General features: G+C 40.8%; 1 long non-coding RNA gene across 1 annotated transcript in view; it reads left to right on the top strand.

Annotated features, from left to right (window-relative positions):
• Positions 1-8,806: 8,806 nt before the first annotated feature.
• LOC123960842 overlaps positions 8,807-22,552 on the top strand; it is a 30,023-nt gene continuing 16,277 nt past the window's right edge. The window contains exon 1 of the long non-coding RNA XR_006822608.1: positions 8,807-9,014. This is a non-coding gene — a long non-coding RNA (uncharacterized LOC123960842). The remainder of the gene's footprint in view (positions 9,015-22,552) is intronic.

Genomic DNA, 22,552 nt, shown 5'->3' with positions numbered 1-22,552 from the left:
TCCTTCCCCCCTCCTAGTATCTGTATTTTAAACCTTTTACAAAAAGGAATAAAATGTATTGTGTAGAAGTTGAATCAGCCCACTGTGCTTGCTAGTTTTGTAAAGAACAGTTTTTCAGGGCAATCAATAACTGCATGCACCTTAAAATTCTACACCTCAGGTTTGGACCCACCACAACACCCATCAACACTGGCTGCAGTCGGAAAAGATTAAATGAAGGTGAGTCAGCGCTGGTGAGGTGAGACACTGATGCATATGGATCCTGATCTGCAGGGCCAGGTGGAGAAAGGTGGGTGAGTAGAGCGTGGTTGTCTTTCTGAGTATGAAAAAGAAAAAAATGTCTCCACAAGGACCAGCCTGAGCTGAGCAGCTGGCAGGTGAAGGGAGCTGGCCGGAGCTCTCCCAACATGGACTCTGCCAAAAAACCATCAAGGAAAACATTTTCAGGTTGACTACCAGCCGAATCAAAAAAGCTACACACCGCGGCGATCCTTCAAATCAGAACAGTCTGCGAGAGAAGCAAATGAATCACAGCAGAGGCCACCTCCAGACTGTCTTTCATACCAGTGTTTGTGCTGCAGGAGTGTGTGGGTGCAGTTGTGTGTGTGTGTGTGTGTGTGTGTGTGTGTGTGTGTGTGTGTGTGTGTGTGTGTGTGTGTGTGTGTGTGTGTGTGTGTGTGTGTGTGTGTGTAAGCAGAAGACACAAAAAGAAAGAGAGCAGGTTACATATCTACAGTAACTCTCAGCAGGTGAGAGGGGAGACAGAGGGGGAAAAAATAAAATCCCACCAGAGCAGAACAGGCCAGGAGGGCATGTAGCGTATCAGATTAATCCTGTGTGCCTGTGTGTGTGAGTAAGACCATATGGGTTTGTAACTAAGATTTGTCTCCAACCCGCAAACACAAAAATCCGTCCCAAATTTCTCCTCGCTTCACCCCTCCTCCCCCTCAACATTTCATGGACTTTGATTTAAAAACACAGAAAGAGCCATGGCAGTGCTTTGGAGAAGAAGTGGCTAGCCAAGAGAGGCCTTAAAGCCTTTTAGAAGGGATCTGGTTTAATGGTCTCTGGGTGAAGGAATCAGAAAAAAAAGTGGGCTAGAATGGTGGAAATGCTGCAGTCATAAAGATAGCGTGTGTGTGTGTGTGTGTGTGTGTGTGTGTGTGTGTGTTTTAAAGAGCTGGGAGGTAATTGTTGAGAGTGCTGTGGAAGCAAAAAGGGGTAATGCTGTATGTGAGTTTGTGGTTTTTGTCTGGCGGTCTGTTCTTAGAAAACGCTGGGGCAGCACCCAGGGGCCACTTCTCATCCAATACGGGCATTTAAGCTTGTCAATATCGTCTATCATACGACTCGTTTGACTCCATCAAACGCACAGGCAAAAGAGATGCAAACAGAGAAAGAACCAAGCAGATCGCCGCTCATCTTTTTCATCCTTTGCTCTTTCGTGTTCACCTCCTTCATTCAAAACTGGCTGATTCTTAACAACAAAAACAACACAGCAAGAATGAACCCTCCCTCACACCATTAACTGTGTTCTTTCTTCCTTTGCCCTGACTTTATTCTCTCTCTCTCTCTCTCTCTCTCTCTCACACACACACACACACACACACACACACACACACACACACACAGAGGTGAAGCCAGTTTCATCAGTGAGAGATGGCAGGAGGGTTTGGAGGGCAGGCACACTGTCATTTGTCTGTTGGAAACTCATATACACACCCACACAAAAACTGATTCATCCCCAACACCTTCTTGTCCAAAACACACTTCAGAACTTTAAACTTTTTCTTTCATTGCCAACCGGAGCTAGACGATCTTTGTTAGACCTCCCATCCAGCTGTGCCTGATGGGTGACCGGCCAAACACTTGAGACAGGGAGAAATAAACCCTGTTCAGAATGCACTAACCCTATAAAAGTTACATATTAGTGGTTGCCAGCAACTGTAGAAACAAGAGCAGGTAGCGTCATAAAGTTGCTGGTGATGTTTCTGGTGGTTTACCTTAAAGCTAATAAGCCTGTTTCTTCCATGCTGGCATTTCACTGACTTGCTGCAACATAACATCGTCCCCTGGCGATCAGATCGCCAATCGGTGATCTCAAGTAGCCATGATTAGATGATATGAAAATAGAGACGATCGCCCAACCCTAGCTGGTGATATCAAGTTTGCACACGTTTTTACTCACGCAAACCTTCAGTAAATCTGGCCATAAGAATTTTGTCATCTGGATCAAGGAGAGGAAGCAGCCATGAACAACTAAAGCGTAGACTGTAAAGATCGTCCAAATTAGTTTTTTTGATGAAAAAAAAAAAAAAAAAAAAGAGATGTTGGTTTTTGCAGTGCATCATTCATCTGGTGGCCGTCTGATGACCCAATAGATTTTCCTGAAGTTTTACACTTTGCACTGTGTGTCTTGTATTGTTAAAACAAAACAAGGGGCAGAGTTTGTAGGGGGTTAAGTAGGCAATGAAATAAGGAGGTGGTTAAAAATCCATGAATTTGAAAGCTTATCAGACACTAAAGGCTCGTGCAGACTACACGATCTTCAGCGTCGGCCGATGGCCGTGCCGTTCACACTACACAACTTGCCGTCTTGTGACGGGAGTCTTGAAGTAATTTTTGCGTTCACACTACGTGACTGATCGGTGACAGGGGGTCACACACTACACGAGCTGCCAGCGGCACTGTCACCCGACGCTGGCCAAACCACGTTTTATCAAGAAAACACACGTGAAATGTGAAACGGGAAATGACGCAAACGTACACACGAAAAAGCTGTTGTTTGTTATTATAAATAAAAAAATCTGGTTGAAAGAATGGATTAGCACACGCAGGTAGCAGGGATCATCTGAGCTACAGAGAGAGCTGGAGGGGAGTAAAAAGTTTTTTTGCGGTGAAAAAGTAGGTGCGTGCTCTGCCAGCTGCCATTGGCAGAATGTGGATGTCGAGTCGGCCGACTCTTCCAGATATTTGGCATGCAAGATATCTGGCAGATGTCGGCGATGTGTCAGAAATGTGTCGGGGAGCCTTTTTGATGCGTCGTTGTGTAGTTCACACATAACGACTGCCGACCGCCGATCGACCACTGATTTACTCCCAATCACAGCATGACGGTCGCCGAGCTCGCTGACCGGCAAATCGGGCTAAAAGTCATGTAGTGTGAACTAGGCTTAAAACAGTGTACAGGGGTTTTCAATAATAAAGTTATCACGCCAGGAATTATTTTATCTTTTGTCACTACGATAACGAGGTAAACAGTAGAAATACTGCGTTCATGTTACAAAGTCATCTACCAGGAATGTGTGCATGCATGCATTTGACTGACCACTGCAAGCCCTTGGAGGATGACACTGCATTGGAGCAGATCCACTTTTTTGACAGATGTTTGGCAAATTTAACCACGTGTGTTGATAAAAATAACACCAAAGTGCTAAAAAGTCTGGTTGGGACCAGTTTGAAACAAAGAACTGTGCATTACTCTTTCGTAGTGACAAAGACAAAACAAAAAGCCTCACTCAAAGGCTGCTGAATATCATGATGTTTACATGAATGCATTCTGTTCTCTCACTGAGGGTTCAATTTTACAGATTTTGTACATTACCCATAAACAAGGACGCCAACTGCAGGCCTGTGAGATGCAAATTGTAGTGGGACGATTTTCATCAAAGTTCTGTTCTTTCCAAGGTAATCATTTTCTCCATAAATGCTCTCTTAGGGGTGATACTGCAGTGGGTTCATCACAGCCTTGCAATACAAAGACAAACTCACACTCAAACTCAGGTGCACACTCATACAGTCATGCACACACACACACACCAAACTTTGTCTCGTTTTAAAGAGCTCAGATGGGCTGTATCGACGCCAAGGACTGGTGATCTGGCAAAATCTAAATGAATACTTATCATCCTCTGTAATATCCGATGCCTGGAGACAAAAGCAACACGGAAAGTCGTAAAATTTTACTACAGCGAGGGAGAGTCTCTTTACTGTGCTGTCTCTGTGCTGATGAGCAGGCACTGTGTGCTAAGTGCAGGGTGGTTTGCTTGGAGCTGTGCATGTGTATTGATCAGAGGAGCATCACAGAGAAGAGCAACTAAAGCTTTAGCAAAGCTGATTCCCATTTAAATCTGCACAAAAACAAAGACATGTCCCGCGCGCATGCTCTCTCCCATGCAGACATTAAAAAACATTCACATAATGTTGAGTCTAGACAGATGTGAGGGTCCTGGTCTCCAGCTATCCCGTGCAATGTTTTCTTTGGCTAAACAGAAGGACTTGTCATATTTATGAGACGCGATGAGACAGGAACACGGGATGGATCACAGTGAGAGACAAAAAATAGAGGAAGAAGGGGAGGGGATGAGGGCGAATGAGAGATTTGCAATCTTTTCATGTTAACATAATGTAACTTCTAGTCTTCAGTGTATTGCTTTGGCAAGCTTGGCTGCTTCTTTCATGCTTGTAAATCCTTTCTGAATATGGATGTGACAGACAAGCAGTGAGAAAGATGGAGGGGTGGTATGGCAGGCCAAACAAGCCATGGGTGTGTGTGTGTGTGTGAGGGGGGGGGGGAGCAGGGGAGTACATGAATATGAGAGCAATCTGATCTTATTAGAGGCCTGACGGGATGAGGAGCTGTGATGAGAGCTCTGAATCACCACCATCTAATCAATCAGTCTAATTAACCAAGCTTTATGAACACTGGGCCGAGCTGAGAAAGAATCCGCCGACACACAGATTAATAATGATTACTGAATACACTGCAACACATTCTATTAGCAATCCATCTTCATGCCTATCCAGCGGCTTTGCATAAGAAGTCGCTTCTTCGCCAGTTGCAGGAAATCCTCTGAAACGTATTAGAGGTTCCTCTGTCTCCATCAAGTCTTTAAAGTAAATGAAATAGCATTCTCAAGAATTCATTTTTATTTAATGAAGCGTAAAGTTCTGAAAGTGACTTGGTATCATAATATAATTGTGCTACATTCAAGTCTAAAGGGTTTTTTAGAAATATCATTCAATACACAGACATGGTGGACATGATAAAACCCCTCAGTGGAAGACGGTTTAAATGCTGAACTTTAGAAAACAGAGGGCATTTTTGTTTACGCTCACACTAAGACAGGAGGGAGCCGCACCTTTGATGCCCACATATGCCCTCGCAGAAGACTCCTAGTGTGGAAGTCAAAGTGGGTCACAACAAAAGGATAGGCAGTAAAGCACATGCTTGTCTGTATGTGTGTGCGCTGTCAAGTCCTCACACCAAGCAGACCTTTAACCACCAGCGGGGGTCTGCATGTGTGTGTGGTGTTCCCATGACCTGCTGCTGGGCGACACCGGGCAGCAACTGTCAGCGACAGCATAACCACTCGCTTGCCACTTGACTACCCATGATGCCACGCTGTGGGCAGTCGGCACTTTGTTTTGCGTGAACTCTCTCTGAGGTTTAAGTGTAAGTGACCAACACATCATCCACTCTCTCTCGCCATCTTTTCTTTTTTTCTCCTCTCATTATTTTGAGCTGGAAAAGTGCAGGAGAAAGTGCAGCGTTGTCAGAAGGCCAGAGTGTAAAACAAAGCAAGTGAAAGGCCACGCTCTGCCGCTACTTAAACAGAAAAAAAACAGCTAACTGAGGGCAAGCCAGAGGCAAACCAAATAAATTATATTTAATGATGACAATGATTCAAGTGGTGTCTTTGTAAAAATTTTCTCAAGCAAGTCATAATTTTAGTAGGGCTGCAACTGATCATTATTTTCATGAACTAATCTGCAGATTATTCATGATTAACTGATACATTGACCAATAGCCCAAAACCCAGATACTGAGTGAACTATCATCACATCAAGAAAACAATTTACTCTGCATTTGAGAAGCTGAAGCATTTGAAGCTGAATCATTTATAAAAAGTTTATTTTAATCAAGTATCTCAACATTTTTATTCGTTTGATTTATTTATTTATAAAATTCTGTATAACTAAAGTAATCAATTAAATAATAAATTCTTAAGCAAATGTTAGTTTGCATTTTTCCTTGCTGGATCAATATCACCATCTGGGAAAACTGGTGGCACAGTCGGATTTAGTTTAAATAATTGCAACAAAGATTAGTCAATTAATTGATTAGTCAATGGATTAGGCAATTTTGATGTTAATTTGAATATTCATGGAATTCATATCAAGCATAACAACAAATATATGCTGTTTTTAGCTACTCAAATTAGAGAATTTGCTGCTTTTCACTGTTTTTATGTGATTGTAAATGTAATATCTTTGGCTTTTGGACTGTTAATGGCACAAAGTAAATTCTTTGGAGGTGTCTCCTTGGGCTCTGGGAACTTGTTAGGACCATTTTTTTTTATTATCTTTTTTATAATTACATTTTATAAACTACAAAATTTATGGAAATACTAATCATCACACTTAATGAAAATATGCAATCATTAGTTGCAGCCCTTGTTTAAACACGTACTTAAGCATGTACTTGAGCTCGAGTTAAGCTGGGGAGGAGTACAGTCATCCACTTTCACCACCTACCCAGGGATTTTTCTCTCTACCGTACGCTGTGACAAAAAGGCCATAAAATGATCTGAGAAGCACACTGTATGCTTTTCAAAAATCGAAACCAGCTCTGAAAGATGACTATGTTTGAAAAATTAAACTCCCAGGATCAATAGATCAACTTTCCTCAAGCTGTGGCCATCTCAGACAGACTTGGAAAATGAAAATCCATGAAAAACCTGATCTATCCTTTTCACAGTTCTCAAAAAAAAAAAAAAGTAACCGCTACCTACTTAGCATGAATGATTCCATAGACAGAACAAAGGCAGCATTTTATGTGTTTTAACGGAAATCAATTAATATGCCATCTCCACCCATGCACAGTACCCCTGTTCATTCTCACACTTGTCAAGCAATCTTGTCTCGCTCCATCGTTGTCATCAGCCCTGATGATGCCAGGGAGGCCTGAAATCTGCATGGGTGATCGCCAGAGTGATTGATCGCCTCACTCATCTGTACGCTCCACTCTCAACTGAAAATGACTTGTCATTTATTCAGTGGCTTAAGCCCTTCAGTTCCCTCAAGAGTTCCACATGCTGTCTTTCATCATAATGGGGCTGTGTGCATGAACCATACATGTGTGGACAGGGGGTGAGTGTTGGCTTCTGGAGACCTCTACACAGCAGTTACCATGAGATGAAGGAGAGGTTTTGTTCTCGGCCTGTTTCCCTAAGGATCGATAATGCTTTGTTGCGTGTCAGACGGAAATCAGAAGCTACTGCGGAGGAAGCCAAAAGACATAATTTACTCCTTTAAATGCAAAGTCATTACACTACATTGTCAAAAAAAAACCTTCAGCAGTTCTCTTGAGGTTTCAAATCCCAGGGTGTTCTTTTCACAAGCAACATATCAATAGTTCTTTGTTGCATGTCAGATGGAAATCAAACGCTACTGTGGAGGAAGCCAAAAACTCACATTTTACTCCTAGCAGTAAGTGTCATTACACCACACTGACAAAGCCCTTGAATACCTCTCTCGAGTTTTCAAATCCCAGTCGGTTCTCTTCCCAAGTACACATTCACTGAAGGGCTCATTCTCAATGTAAACTTACTACTTAGATCGGAGGCAGGGTAGTTTTGTAGCTGTGCTGGTCCCTGTTGTCACGAAAGATCTCTGAAAGCAAAATGTCCAGCAGTATGACCAGTACAGTAAGACTTCAACATTTAAAGGAAGTACAAAATGGCTGAACTTGATAAAACTTCGCAAAACAACCACAAAAGACAGTTTCATAACAAAAAGAAACCTATTCTTCTTACCCTCTTTCAGGGAAGCCAGAGAAAATGCATTATTGGAAATGCTTCTTCTAAACTCGTTCACTCTGCCTACAGCAAGCCATCAATTATCCATCTCGCCCTTCAACTTGTGTTGCTAAACAGCACAACACACACATATACACACACAAGCATTTGTCTGCACTTATCAACTGTTAAAAGCTGGCACTGAGTACTGAAGATGTTGCATTTGTGTTTTTCGCACATTGCAATGGAAATTGCAACTACATAAGGACTGACCTTTCTAGTATTTAATTTGGAAATTTAATTCAGAAAGAAATCTAGGACGGAAAGGTAGCACACACCCCGATGAAGGCCCTGTGTTGAAAAAAAAAAAAAAGGTATCCGTGTATCTGTTAAGCGTTCAAACTTGGGATAAACATTCCCAATGATATACTGCTGTTTTTAACTATATGAACATTAGTCCTGATTTTTGTTTCGGCCTCACCAATCTGCTGGATTTAGTTTTGCCATCTAATTTGTCAGTAATGGAAAATTGGGGTAACAACCAACTTTATCCTTAACATTAGCACTACCACTTTCACCTTTAATTCAGTATCTAGACCATAAACACATTGTTAATCATCATAATCATCATAATTTTGTTTGTTTTATTTGTATAGCATTTTTCAAAACAGGTAATGAAGTGTTTTACAACAATCAATGTAAAACGCAGTGGTTTACAACATGGCAGAAAGTGTGCATACTCTATGATTAAATTAAAACAATACTGTAAGCACTACATAATGTGTCTTATTAAAACAATGGAAGTCCGTTTTTCTCAAATTGTCAGCGGCCAGCTGTGAGCAGTCCTCGTGACTAGGGGACTTGTTGGTGGTCTCTTTCTTTCACAAAGAACTGAAAACCACCAAAAGAGATTCTGAACCTCTTAACCCTTCATTGTTCCCATGGTAACTGCCTGGGACAATCTATCAGAGTGGACCTGAAATTGACTTTTAACACTTTGAGCTTTACTTAGATCAGTTTTATGTCTCATGCTAATGATGAAAAATGGGACTTAAAGAGGCCAATCTGACCATGGACCTGGATCAGAATGACTGTTGTGGTGACGTAACTATCAATGCCTGGTGTTACAGCCATGGCCCATATTGGATTGTTCTGTTCAGCAGTCTATGGAAGGAGCAGACACCTCTTCTTCTTCTTATCGACACAGTACTAAAGGTATGGAGCGGGAGCTGGCAACGGCTGAGAGAATCACAAGACTAGCAACAAAAAACAGCTTCAATGCTCTCTCTCAGGCAAAACAGCGGTTTTCTGAACTTTTCAGTTTCTTTGAGATGACATTGATCTTGGTGGTGGATCTTTGATGTTAATCCTTGCTAAATAAGCTATTCAGCAAATATGTTAAAGCCCCAAGTGGTGTGTGTGTGAATGTGAGAAAGAATTTGTGATTAGAAAATATGCAACTATCTCAATCTTTATCCTTAATCTCAATATGGCCTTGCTGTGGGTTCTCTACCACGACTGTTTATCATGACGTAATGCGTGAGGGTAACTCTGGGTTCATATTTCAAAGACAAGAAAATTAGGTGATTTATAAATGTAATAATAAACTAGTGTTCGCTCAGGTGGCAGTAAACCCAAACCATATAGATTAAAAACAGTTAAAATCAAGTGAATGACCACACATCATTGGAAGCATTAGTTATCACTGAACTATGTATATCTAGACTAAACCTGGCCCCTTGTCACACCGACAGCAAACCATGCCCCCTTAAAGAAAAGCATGGATGTCGGACACAGGTGTACCTTGGTCTGCAGAGTTCTTGGTCACAAAAGGTAAGCTTCCAGATTAACAGGATGATCACAGAGAGATCAGGCACACTGAGACAGCTGGAGCAGAGACAGGAGGGGAAGAGAAAGAGACCAAAAGGAAACATGTTTCCTGAACACAAATGGGGGGGGCTTAGATAGCAACCCATTATGTCTGGTGTATATAGGGGAGGTTTTTTTTATCATTAGTTATTAGCATTCGGTTCCATTCATTAGTTTTTTGGAGATCATTTGGATAGTATGTCATTTTAATAAATCAAACATCAAAATTGTTTTTCTTGGTTCAATCCATTTGCCAAAAAGTAAATAAAAAATTAGCTAGAATAAAATAATTTTAGCTGATACTATTCTTCAGTGGGAGCATGAGATGTACGTTTAAGGTACCATGACCACATTTGAACGGCTTGTAAGACTATGTAGAGCACAGTAGGCTCTCACTAAAAGGCTTCTTCATCTACAGTCATTCTACAGGAATACTCCATAACTTTATTCCCTCCACTTGTCAGTGTCATGGTAGGCCAGAAAAACCTGGAGCTGGCCAGAGGGTAGCGGCCTCCTCTGCCCTCATGGCCTCTGGGCATGCAGCCTCGGCCTGCTAGGGCTTTGTGATAAGAGCTGGGGGAGTGTTGTGGGGACAGTTGACATCCTAAATACTCTGGAGGTGCACACACATCCACATATACACAAGTGTCCAGGGTGTTCTGTTGTGCAGATGATGGCCAGGTAGGTGACAGGGCCCAAGGCAGGGAAATTAGAAGGTTGTTGCATGCCACCTATCTGTGAAGAGCTCATTCACAGGGCAGATGGTATGAGTAGTGACAGGGACAGACATCTGCTGTCAGAGAGGAGGAGGTATGATTCAAATAAAGAGCAAGGGGAAAGCAGAGAGGCATTTTCCATACGTTTTATAAGTAAGGCAGCCTCTAACAACGTGTCCTCCACAGAAGCTGAATGTAAAGACCTTCTGGTGTTCTGTGGCAATGTCTTCTTGTAGATTTCTGACTAGAAACCAAATTTTTTTTGAGTGTGTGGTTATGTAGCACTCAACTGTCTGCCACAAAAATGTTTATTCACATAACTCCTTTGTCATAACAACACATGGAACTTAGTGTGTGAAAAATACTTCTATACAGTCTGATAATCGCAGCCATTGATTAAAGTCCAGCTGGTCAATTCCAACTTTAAACTAACTTTAACTTGATTTTGATAATTGGTTTTCAACTGGTGCTTATCCATTTAAAGGTTCAGTGTGTAAGATTTAGTGCCATCTAGTGGTGACCAACTGCCAAGTCTATCGCACAAGTTACTTATCTCATTGGACACTCGCCAAAACTGCCCGCCAGCATTAATATCTGCCCGCAGACAGATTATGGAGCTTTGACAGCGGCAAAAAATAAAAATAAATACTTTGATAGATGTGCTGAAATAGATCTCAGTCATGGCAGCAACAGTTACTCATGTAATCTCTTCCTCTTTAGTGGTTTTGCCTACAAAATAAAAGCGTCAGAATGTTTTTTGCAGCAATTCTTTATTTCGAGTTGAATTGAGAGCTTTTACTTTTTTCTCCCCTAAATTTCCTCTGCCTTTTGGACATTCATAGTGTGTCATACAGCAAACATCAGACCAACAACATCAACAGACCAACAATCAGACAACTGCTTTACCAACACAAACACCACCCGAGTGCTATACAAATTATACTAAGATGCAGCTCCCCGACACCCAGTTAACTCCCGGCCCAACCAGGAGAACAACAAACGCACTTGGGTACATTTTCAGCTGAGGATTGCAGCTTACTTTGGCTGGCCTTCAACTCAACAATCTTTCATGATTTCAGTTAAATGCTAAAGTTGCTGTTAATGTTACCTTGTCTGTGGTCCGCTGTCATAACGATGCAAAGAATTTGCGTCGATGCATTTTATTAATCGATTTAATCGGATTAATCGATTTAATCGATGAATCATTTCAGCCCTAAAAGTGATAAGCATCTAAACTGCCAGAATTCTACAAGAAGAAGAAGTAAAACATAGTGACGAACCACGCACTGAAGAGCAGTTTGTCCATTTTGGGCTATTGTAGAAACATGGCGGCACAACATGGCGACTTCAATGTAAGAGGACCCGCAGTGTATGTAGATAGAACTTGCTCATTCTAAGGTAATAAAAACGGTTCATTATGTAAGGTCTTTATACACCACTGAAAACATAGTTATTTATATTATATTGCATTTCTGTCGATAGATCCTCAGAAATATTACACACTGAACCATTAAACGTTTTGCTATGTTTTGTTGGGGCTGAACTCAGCCCTGGTGTCTGACCTGCAGTGCAACAGCGACTGTGTCACACATCTGCACCTGATTTGTAAACACTCAGAAGGTTTTCTTTTTCTACAATGCGCTGCTCTGATTAACTACTGTTGAGCGATCGATCAATTGTTCAACTGCTGAGTTGGGTCAGAGAGATGCTGATGTATATCACAGTTATTCAAGGTGGGTTAAAACCAAGGGCACAGACATCTATGACATTTTTCTCTTTAAATCACCTCGCTCATTAAATACGTGGCCTTTGCTGTGCAATGTAGCGCCACTGCTTGTTTTCCATGAAGCCTAATATTATATTTCATTTATTTTTCTTTGATCTTTATTTCAGGCAAGGCGGATTGCCTCCACTATAAAAAAGACCCAGGAAACCCTGAAATTACTGGCCAGATTAGAAAGGGTTGCCATTAACAGATTCGAAAGTGAGTGAATCAGAACTAAAAAACAAGAGGTTGGGTGACAAAAGGAAGTAGCGAAGGGAACAGGAATTAAAGATGAGGAGCTGCCCTGTATGCTAACAATTTCTAATATAAAAAAAACAGTCGGGACAAGGCAGCATTGTTCGTTGTGGAAGTTACATGGCCTAGCACTCCCTTTATTTTCTAGATAATAAGCTGTAGACAAGTACACCATTATCTTTCCCATTACTGTTCAACTTGACAATTAATGTCCAGTAATTTAACGGAGTCTCGATCCATTAACATGGCTAATGGCTATACAAGTCCAATGTGTGTTTGTGCAAGACTGACTGAGTGACTGACGACGAGAGAGAGACAGACAAAGAAAGAGAGACAGAGCGAGAGGGAGACATGACGCGGTAAGCTAATTAGTTCAACACTATCACAGATGGCTAAGGGGTCACTGTTAAACCTTTATTCACTGCCATATTCCCCACGTCAATGCTAATTCTACAGGAGCTAGGTCATACGCCGCATGGCTTGCATAATAAATGCGCCTATAAGGCCTGGGGTATCGGCAAACCTGAGCCTTACCCGTGGAAAAATGGGAAACTGACCTTTTGTGTTGTTTTCCGACTCACACTGCTCAATCATCAGGTACACAAGCTTTCTGCAAAGCCTGTTAGAGAACCATCGTTCCCCTGGGTGTCATGGGGTGCAATGGGAGAGAAGGATGGAGTGAAAGCACAGGAGAGCGTGAGGGAAAATAGAAATGAAAATAGAAAAAGAAAAGCAACCAGAGGGACAGATAGAGGGAAAAAACCTGGAGTGGAGCCATGGACTTGCCCAGACAGTAATACATCACATGAAAAGAGGCCTTATTGATGACACAAAGTCAAGTGTTTCTTGCACACTTCTACAGGCACAGACACTTGTGCAGACACTTTATTACAACCAGAGAGCCCCATGTATGAGACATAAGTGTGTTCGCTGGTAGATCCATACTAATTCTCATTGCAAGACAGAACACATCAAGTGTAGGTCAGTCCATCGCCACCCCACAAATGAGGAGCTACCCACACGTAGTCAAACACACGTATCCAGTGAGTCACTGCACCAAATGTGTTGGCATGTGAGCATTTGAGCTGAGAAGGCCCATGCTGGTCTCAAACTGAAACCAAACAGTGCTCGTATGTTGTCTGAAGCCCAGCATGGAAATACCAGTGTGGCTTCCCGGGGGTTTTGTTGTAAATCCAAGAAAATAAAAAATAAAAGACATCTCCACTGGGGACAGCACTCTGTTTTAACACACTCACTGGCTTTTAAACAGCTTGCGGGCACTGAAGTAATGAACAGACAAACAGAGTGAGAATGCTGTGAAAAGAAACAAATAAAATAAAGAAATAAAATAGAACTAGAGCAGTGTTGATACTAGCATTAGTAGCAGTTTTTTTTTAAGTTGAAAGTAGTCAATTAAAAAATGTATAATTCTTATTCTGAAAAAGTTAAATGAGAGGATTGATACCACTACCATGTCTGTGCTAAATATGAAAGCTACTGCCAGCAGCTATTTAGCTTAGCTGCAGCGACTAGCGTGGCTCCGTCAAAAGGTTAAAACCACAATTCTAGACTTTTTTTGGCCAAGAGTAATGACTTGACCTGCTAGCTAACTAGCTCAAGGGGGAATCCCGGTGGGCTTCAAGAGTTTTTTTTACATCCAAAGAATTTCTATAAAGTTTATTTGTCCAAATATGTAGCCACAACAGGCCAGTAAAAAGGTACAGGGGTCTAGGCTTTAAATTGAAGGCTTACGGCAAGCATTCCCCAAAAGTGTTTAATTAATTCATTTAATAAAAAATATGTCGCTGCTGTTCCTGCAGATGCATTACTTTAAATCAACATATGAAAACACAATTTCACCAGGGAGAGGCTGTTGCCTTCACTGGCACCTGTCTCGGCTGGAATTTGTTTATGATCCCAACACAGTTGCTAAGGATCTGCGCAGATGTTGGGTTTCTAATTTCAAACATATTTGATATTTAGAAGGCTAAGATCAGTCTCAAATTAAATGTGCGGTTAGGATCAGATCTGAAACATCTCCCAGACAGATCATCTGAGCGGTGTAGTCACCATTTCCTCTTAAAATGCTGAGATGGTCAAAATCTGGTTTCGACCAGGTTTGTAATCCTTCTGTGGTTTCTCAGCCTTACAGGTCATATCAGTGAGTGTAGCTGGAAAGTATTTGATTAAAAGGTGTCATTTATAACCTAAATATAATTAATTGAATCACTTCAGCAGTGGGAGAAACAAAGTTTAAACACATTATTTGATGAATTGAGGATTCAGAGTCAGATACTGGCAATTGCTGTTACACTTGGTGAATTTACTTTTACTATAAATTTAAAGACATTACTTCTTACCTTGAGTACTTCATCAGGAACTGAAAAGTATAACCTCAATGGTGGTAGTAAATAAACTAAAAACAACAAAAGTAGGGTTTTAATAGACATTTTCTTTTCCTTCTGCGACCACAGTGCAGACTAGTGGCAAACTCAGTCACAAGCAGCTTTTTCACAGACTGCATCCTGTTGACATAACAGTACATAACAGTATCGCTCCAGAGTTTGACGTCAGCATGTATACCCTGTGTGTGTCCGTATCTGTGTGAGTGTGAAGGCAGGTGTGTGTGTGTGAGAGTATCACATGTACACAAGGGCAAATGCACACAGTAACACCTTTTTTAGCCTACTTCCCAGGCTTCCCCCCGATAGGGACCGCTAATGATAAAAGAAAGCAGAGGGGCGGATAAAAAAGTGGCACATTTACAGGAGGCATTAGAGGGATGCATAAAAATCTGATATTATGGGACGGCCTGCTGCAGAGTCAGCTCAGCGGGGGATGACACAGAGATGTGCTATCTTAGGCAATCTTTGTGATATGGTAGGAGGAAAGGAGGTCCTTGGTGCATTAGCAGCGCACTCAAAGACATACAGTATCAACCACACACGTACAGTATCACATAAACCAATACACACACACACTGAGTCGCCTATTGCTACCAGTAGTGATCTGTGAAGGTTGCAGTATTACAAATCAAAAACACCTCTGTTATTTCTTTTGAGAATATCAATCGGTCTTTTGCAATCTCTGACACAAACATACACATTAGTGCTGAAACGACTAGTTATTTAATCAGTTAGGTAACGTCAGGATATTTGTTGACAATTTTGATAACTGATTAACCACGCAAGTCCTTTATCAAAAACGTAGTGGTTCCACTTTCTCAGATGTGTAGATTTTTTCCCCCCACTGTTTTATATCATGCAAAAGAGATTTTAATCTCAATGAGACTCACCTCATTAAATAAAAGGTTAAATTCATTAATTAATTAATTTACAAATCATTGTAAATTTTATATCTTTAGGTTTTGGACTGCTGGCTCAACAAAAACGTCACATTGGACACTGGATGTAGATATTTTGACATAACTGATTTTACAAATGATAAATAATTATTAACAGATTAATCAATAATGAAAAAGAGCTCTAATGATAAGTCGCTTAATCCATTAGTTGATCATCACAAACTTTAATGGCGACAAGACTGATAATCAAATAATACATTTTCAAGCTAAATTGACAAATATTTGCTGGTTCCAGCTTTTTAAATGTGAAGACTTGCTTATTTTCTTGGTCTTATATGATAGTAAACTGAATATCGTTGGGTTTTGGACTGTTGGTCAGAAATAAACAAGCATCACTTTGAGCTCTGGGAACATGCAATGTTTCTGTTTTCATATTATGTTATAGGCCAAACAATTACAGAGAAAATAATCGTCAGACTAATCGATAATAACAACAATCATTAGTTGCAGCCCCAATCAAAAAACCAACAGGAGCAGCACCGCAGAACTGGAAATTCAAGCTGTGCTAATGCATCCCATTGACCATGAACAGTTACAACCACTTCCAGGCAAAACAGAAGCGAGCAGGGTGGCAGAGAAGGGAGGAAGGGGAAGAAAAATGAGAGACGGAATGAACAAGGAAGAAACACCAAGGAGAGCTAGAAAAGAGCGAAACATTCGAGGCCAGAAACACGAGAATAGCAAGAGACCACAGAAAGAAAGCTGCAAATGTATTATTAACAAGCGTTCCCTGCTGATTGTGCTATCAACATGTGCAGAAACTCACACATACACAATCCAAAGAGGCAGTGCTTGGGGCTCAGCAGGCTTGGATTATAAACAGGTTCTGATTAATGCAGAAGGGTTAAGACTTTGATACCCCCCACCATTCTCCTGCCCGTTTTGCTGTGAACATCCTCAAACAGTCAACACCAGTAGAAGCACATGAAAACATACTTGGTGCAAATATCAACACACACACACACACACACATTCACAGGAGATAAAGCCTCGTCTTTTGCATGGGCAGAAAGCTTAATGTAGCGGTCTGTACAAACCGAGTTGTGAAACATCAAACGGTCACACGCATGTGGTCTGCTTCTCCCGTCTCCCTAATCGACTCTTTGTCTGAGTCAATCCCTTCCTGAGCCAAAGAGGCTGGGCATGCAGAGTATTGCCCTCAGGGAAAGACAGGCATCCAGGAATCGAAAAAATGAATCGGAGCACCCAGTGATGTGCAAGTAGACGGCTGGGGTCAGCCTCCTCCAGCGGGCACTGATTGACAATCCCATACCTGTCCAACACCATTAAAGCCATCAAAGACGAGGTAGTGCGCTGTAGATGGGAAATTCCGACAGAGGCTACACTCAGTGGTAGCTTTAACTTTGAATAAGCATTTACTCCAAATACAACATGTTACTCATATCGATTTAGTCACCTTATTTGACACAAGAGCAGGTATATCATATAGCCCTTACATAAGCCAATACAGATATTAATATGAGTTTTTGATGAGGGCCGCCTTAAATTTGATTATTAAAGAATTCTTATTAATATGTACAGAGCAGGACATTTTAGAGTTGAAAAATAAACTTGTACGCAGATGCCACTATATTGGCCCGGCTGCTGTCTGTCAGAATCTAGTATATTATGAGAATATATTGCAGGTTGATGCTATATTACTATATTTACTAGTGGTCTATAAAGTGTTTAGATTGCCTTTTATTGTTTGTTTTCAAATCTTTGTCAAATCTGGATCTTAAAAAGTCACACTAATGCTGGCATTGGGTTACAATTTGACAAACAGCACTTCATTTGTTGTGTTTTCAACTCTAAAGCCTCTATAGGGGTTACACTTAATAAAACTACAGTTTAAATTGTTCAATTACATTGTCTTTCCATTTTCATCAAGTATACCAGTAACAGTCTTTTACTTGTAAAGAAGTATTTGCTAATGTATTTTAGGTACTCACACGGTCAACATTAGTTTTGTCCCTCTTTGCTCTTTTTAATATTATTAACAAGAGACAAACATCCTGTTACTATCAGAGATGTCTTTCCATCCTGTCACTTGATTTTAAGGCAGATATTATTGCACACTAGTCTGCCAACATCGGGTGTCAGCCCATTGTTTGTTTCTGACAGCTTCTCACCACTGCTCTGAGTGCAGATCGAGGTCTGTCAGCCTCTGTCTAGCTAGATGATGGAAGCTTAAATAATGTAAAAGCCTCTCTGTCACAATTTCTTAAAATGTACTAAATCTGTTTACTTTTATTGATATATTTTTGGGTGTTAAAATTTGATTATTGCATTCTGGTTTGTTTTACTTACAGGGTAACTTACCACGACCCTGTAAGCAGGATAAGCGGTTGACAATGGATGGATGGTAACTTAGGTATTTATCAACCCGGACCCTATATTCCCATGTTTTTGCGTCTATGTCACTAATTGGCACATTGAAAAGTTTTTTGAAATTGGTCCAGTATTAAGCGAGTGCACTGTGGTCAGTAGCAGCAAAACAAGACTGCAACATTGTCCTTGGCAATTGTGTCCATTAAAGAGCTTGTTTTTGCCACTGACAGGCTCAGATTGTTATTACAAGTGTCTGACAACATTATAAAAAATATCCCTACAGAGGTAAACCTTTTTTTTTAAAGAGTAAGATCATTTTTGTTCATCCAGAAACAGTCGGTGTATCGCTATCATCAAAGTCACCAAACTCTGTTAATAAAAACTATAATTTTATCTTGCAGAACGAGTTGCAGGCCTACCGCTGCCTTGTTCGGCTAGTTTGTCTTGTGTTATTGTGTCACTTTGCTGTTTTTGTTTGTTTGTGTTATTGGCTTGGGAGTGTGGATGTTTTAAAGGGTTATAAACACCAAAGTCACACAAAAACACAAACTAACCAATCATGGCAGCAGTAGACCAAAATTAAAAGTTAAAATTTTTGTCAACGGAGTCTGGTAGAGAGCAATATTGCAACTATTTCTGGTTAAACAAAATGATTTTACTCTTTAATCATAGGTCTATCTATGTAGGGATCCTTTCCACAAAGTTGTCAGACACCTGTAATAACAATATGAGCCTGTAAGAGGCAAAAACAATCACTTTAGTGGACAAACTTTCACAGGACGCAAGGATTGTATTGGTGCACTGTCTCGCTGCTGCCGACTGCAGCACGCTCGCTAAACACAATTTAAAAAAATGTTGTCCCAATCAGTCCCATTGACAAATACGGACCAGGTTGAAAAATCCCTAAGTTACCCTTTAAGAGGTGTAGTATACTTTAGAGGAATAACTGTGTTAAGAGAAGAGTATACACCGCAGGAGTCGCCAACAAGATGAGTATAAGAATAAGCAAAGAACTAAAAATTAAAAGGGAAAAAGAATGCAGAGATGAGGCAACAGACTTTTGAAGTGGCATATTAAACGGTCCCATTAGGGGAAAAAAGGTTTCTGTGGTGGTTTTTCACCTTGAGGGGAACATGGGAAGCAGAATCAAGCATGACACTGAAATTCATGTTTACATTCATTAGTCTGCCACTATTGTGCCCAGTGAGACACAAAAGCATGGCAGTGTCCTAAAGAGTGTTGCTACAACCAGCCTGCTTAAGAGATGAACTCTTTGAGCCACATTATAAAACACTGCTTATCACTAATGAGAACAATGAAGAGTAGTCATTAGGGCTTATCGGTATTCCACTCTCACTTAAAGTGGCTTTAGGGAAAAGTAAAATAACTTTTAGCATTGCTGAGAGAAACGTGTACATAGAATAAGTTAGGAAAACACATTCAAACTCAAATTTTATCAACCTGAAGGCAACTACTGTACAAACCACCTGCTGTTTGGGTTATTTTTTTTCTATCAATGTACATTAAACCACAATCCTCACAGCCTTGCTTACAAAACAGATGCTATATTTGTCCTACAACCTTAATTTCACACCCTGTTTCCCCCTTATTAGGGACCCTTCTGGGGCTCCTAACCTCCTAATCACCATGGTAACGGGAGAGACAGTGACACAGCCTCGGTCCCTCACCAGGTGTTGAGCTGATCACAGGGATTTAAAAAAAGAGGAGGAGGAGGGAAATGAGAGGAGAGAGGGAAGTGTGGAGAAAATATGAATTATCAATGGGTCGTGAGCAAATGGAAAATTATTATTTCATGGTGATTGTCTGATGTCTGATTCTGAATTGTAATAATAAATTATTAATTCTCTCAAAGGGATGAATATTTGATGATTGAAACCGAAAACGTGGTCGAGGCGATTTGAGAGAGGGAATATGGAGGAAGGTCACAGGTCACTCAGTCGTAAACGAGGATGCAACATCTGTATTCATACCAGAAATCCATTTGAACAACAGATTATAAAAATATTAATCTAAAATGAATATAAAACTTATCATGTAAAATGAACAGACACTTGCAATCAATCTAAAGAGAATTAATCTAAAAACTACTTTAGTCAGACTGCCGAACAAAATAATTATTGGGGCAGAAAGACTCCTTGAGTTTAGTAGACTGAACGAATAACCTTGAAAAGCAGCCCAGGCCATGTCATTGGGGTTTTTACTGCTAATTACAGACATTGCTAAGAGCAAAGCATAACTCAAAATGCCTCTGTGACACACACATGCAAAAATGCATGTGGTAAAACAATGCACACCTCACACAGTTCCCTCATGTGCTTTCCACCTTAAAAAAAAAAAATTCTCAAAACACTGTTCTCTGATAATGGATGTTTCCTTTTACAGAAGAGAATGTTCAAATCAGAAAAGGAGGTTTTTCTACAGATTAAAAGCCTTTTAGTGTTACTTCTGCTCAAGTTGCTTCAACAATCACATCTCTGCTGAGCAGATTGCCAGGTAACAGTCTGTGATATGGGGGAAAGAGAAGGTGTCAGGGGAGGGCTGAGGGTTGTGAGGCAGACGAAGCACCAACAAGCCAATTCCTCACTCATGTTTTCCTCTGTCTTTATTGCCAGTAGAGCAAATTGGAGGGTGCTATATTGTTATTGAGAACAGAGGGAGACACACAGACAGGTTGGAAAAGATAAAGTAAGACAGATGAGAGGGAGAGAAAGAAAGAAAATAGAGAAAATAGACAAAACTGTTTGTAACAGGCTGAAAAAGAAAGGGCAAAAAGAGGAGAAGAAGAGAGAGAAAAAAAATTAAGTCAAAGGCAAAGGGAAGTCACCAGACTGGTGACCTGGGCAATTGCAGGGTCGACCCCTCAATAAAAAGATCAAGATCACAGTTGAGAGATGGAGGGTGCCCTGCTTCAAAGATCATTCTGGCCACAGAGAATATTAACATTTACATTAACACTTCAAGAGTGCCCTTTATTTTGTCAAATTTTTACATATTAACACTGCCAACAAAAACCTAATGTCCTAACACAGCAGCTTTAATTCTACTCCAAATTATATTAAAACTAATCTCTGAGACAGAAATCTTACCACCTCGCCAAACTATTCCAAAATACAAATCAACCCATAAATTCTTTACTCTGTATGTTCTTATATATTTGTTATTCGACTAGAAGATCCATGTTGTACACTTATTATTAACACCCTTTGTGGGATAACAGTTATTCTTTTTTCGAAACTTTGTTGAAACCTGTTACAATAAAGTCCAAACCACGGCACTGCCAGTATGCATTATTTGCAGGCTTTAGCACACAACAGACATTCAGCGGTGCAACACGTCAACAGGGCCTTACAGCTTATTTAAGAGTAACATAAAGCAACATGATTTTGGAGAGCTGCTCAATAATTAGCAGCCTTTTGTGTGTTCTAGTTTGTCTCTACACCTACAGTTTGCCAGGAAATATATTCTTTAATATTATCTTTATCATGCCGGGACTGCAGGTCGTTGAGGTCTGCTATTTTTATACCACAGCAATAAGTTTCTCCTCATCCACTGTGAGAGCTCCAAAACCACAGAGGAAGGCATGCTATTAAGTCAACGTACAGTTGGCGGGACGTGCTAATCAAGGAAACAAGTTTTTTTGGAGCAATGACCGCCGGTCAGCCCTAGAAAATAGGACACTGCCATATGTGTTAAGGTTGTATAAAAAAATAACAGGGCTGAGTGTTGTGGCGCTTTTCAGATGTTGCCAGTGTGTTTTTGGACTTAAGCAGGAACACAAGATAATTTCAACAATCTAATCATAACAATAAAGGCTGTTTTTGTCCTGCTGAGAGACACGTTTGACCTTGCAGAAAGTATAGGTAAAATGTAGGACATCACTGGAGGTCCCTCTAGCTACAGGTTACCCAAAAGATAAAATAAAAATATATAGGGATTTCATGAGGGAGCCTTGGCACTCTGGGAAATGGACCATGGTTGAAATTATCCTTTATCCCATGTTGCTCCTTGGCTGGAGCCACATGTTGTCCACCATGTTCAACACAGAATGTTCCACATAAAATTGACCACAGGATATTTCTTGTGGACAACGACCAAGGTGAGTGAGAGAGAGACAGAGATATGGAACAGAGAGCAGGAGTAAAACGGACAGTTTAGTAGTGAGAAGGACGAAAGAAAGAGAGGGAAAACCAAAAAGTTGTGAAAGAAACAGAAAAAGGAGCAAAACAAGGAGAAATTACCGTGTAGGAGTAATCAGTGGCTAAAAGCTTCCCCCCGCTGACTTAAAGTGCTTTTGGGAAAAGGCCGAATAGCAGGAATAAAGGGATGTGAAAAATTAGTGGAGCAACACCGGGACCGTGTGACAGCCAAGGCAGAGAAAGCGGAGCGTTGCTGATGAAGAGAAGAGTGGAACAGGGAGGAGGGTGGGGGGGGG

The sequence above is a fragment of the Micropterus dolomieu genome, linkage group LG21 (assembly GCF_021292245.1).
Source record: "Micropterus dolomieu isolate WLL.071019.BEF.003 ecotype Adirondacks linkage group LG21, ASM2129224v1, whole genome shotgun sequence".
Lineage (NCBI taxonomy): Eukaryota > Metazoa > Chordata > Actinopteri > Centrarchiformes > Centrarchidae > Micropterus > Micropterus dolomieu.
This window is presented reverse-complemented; position numbering and strand designations above follow the sequence as displayed.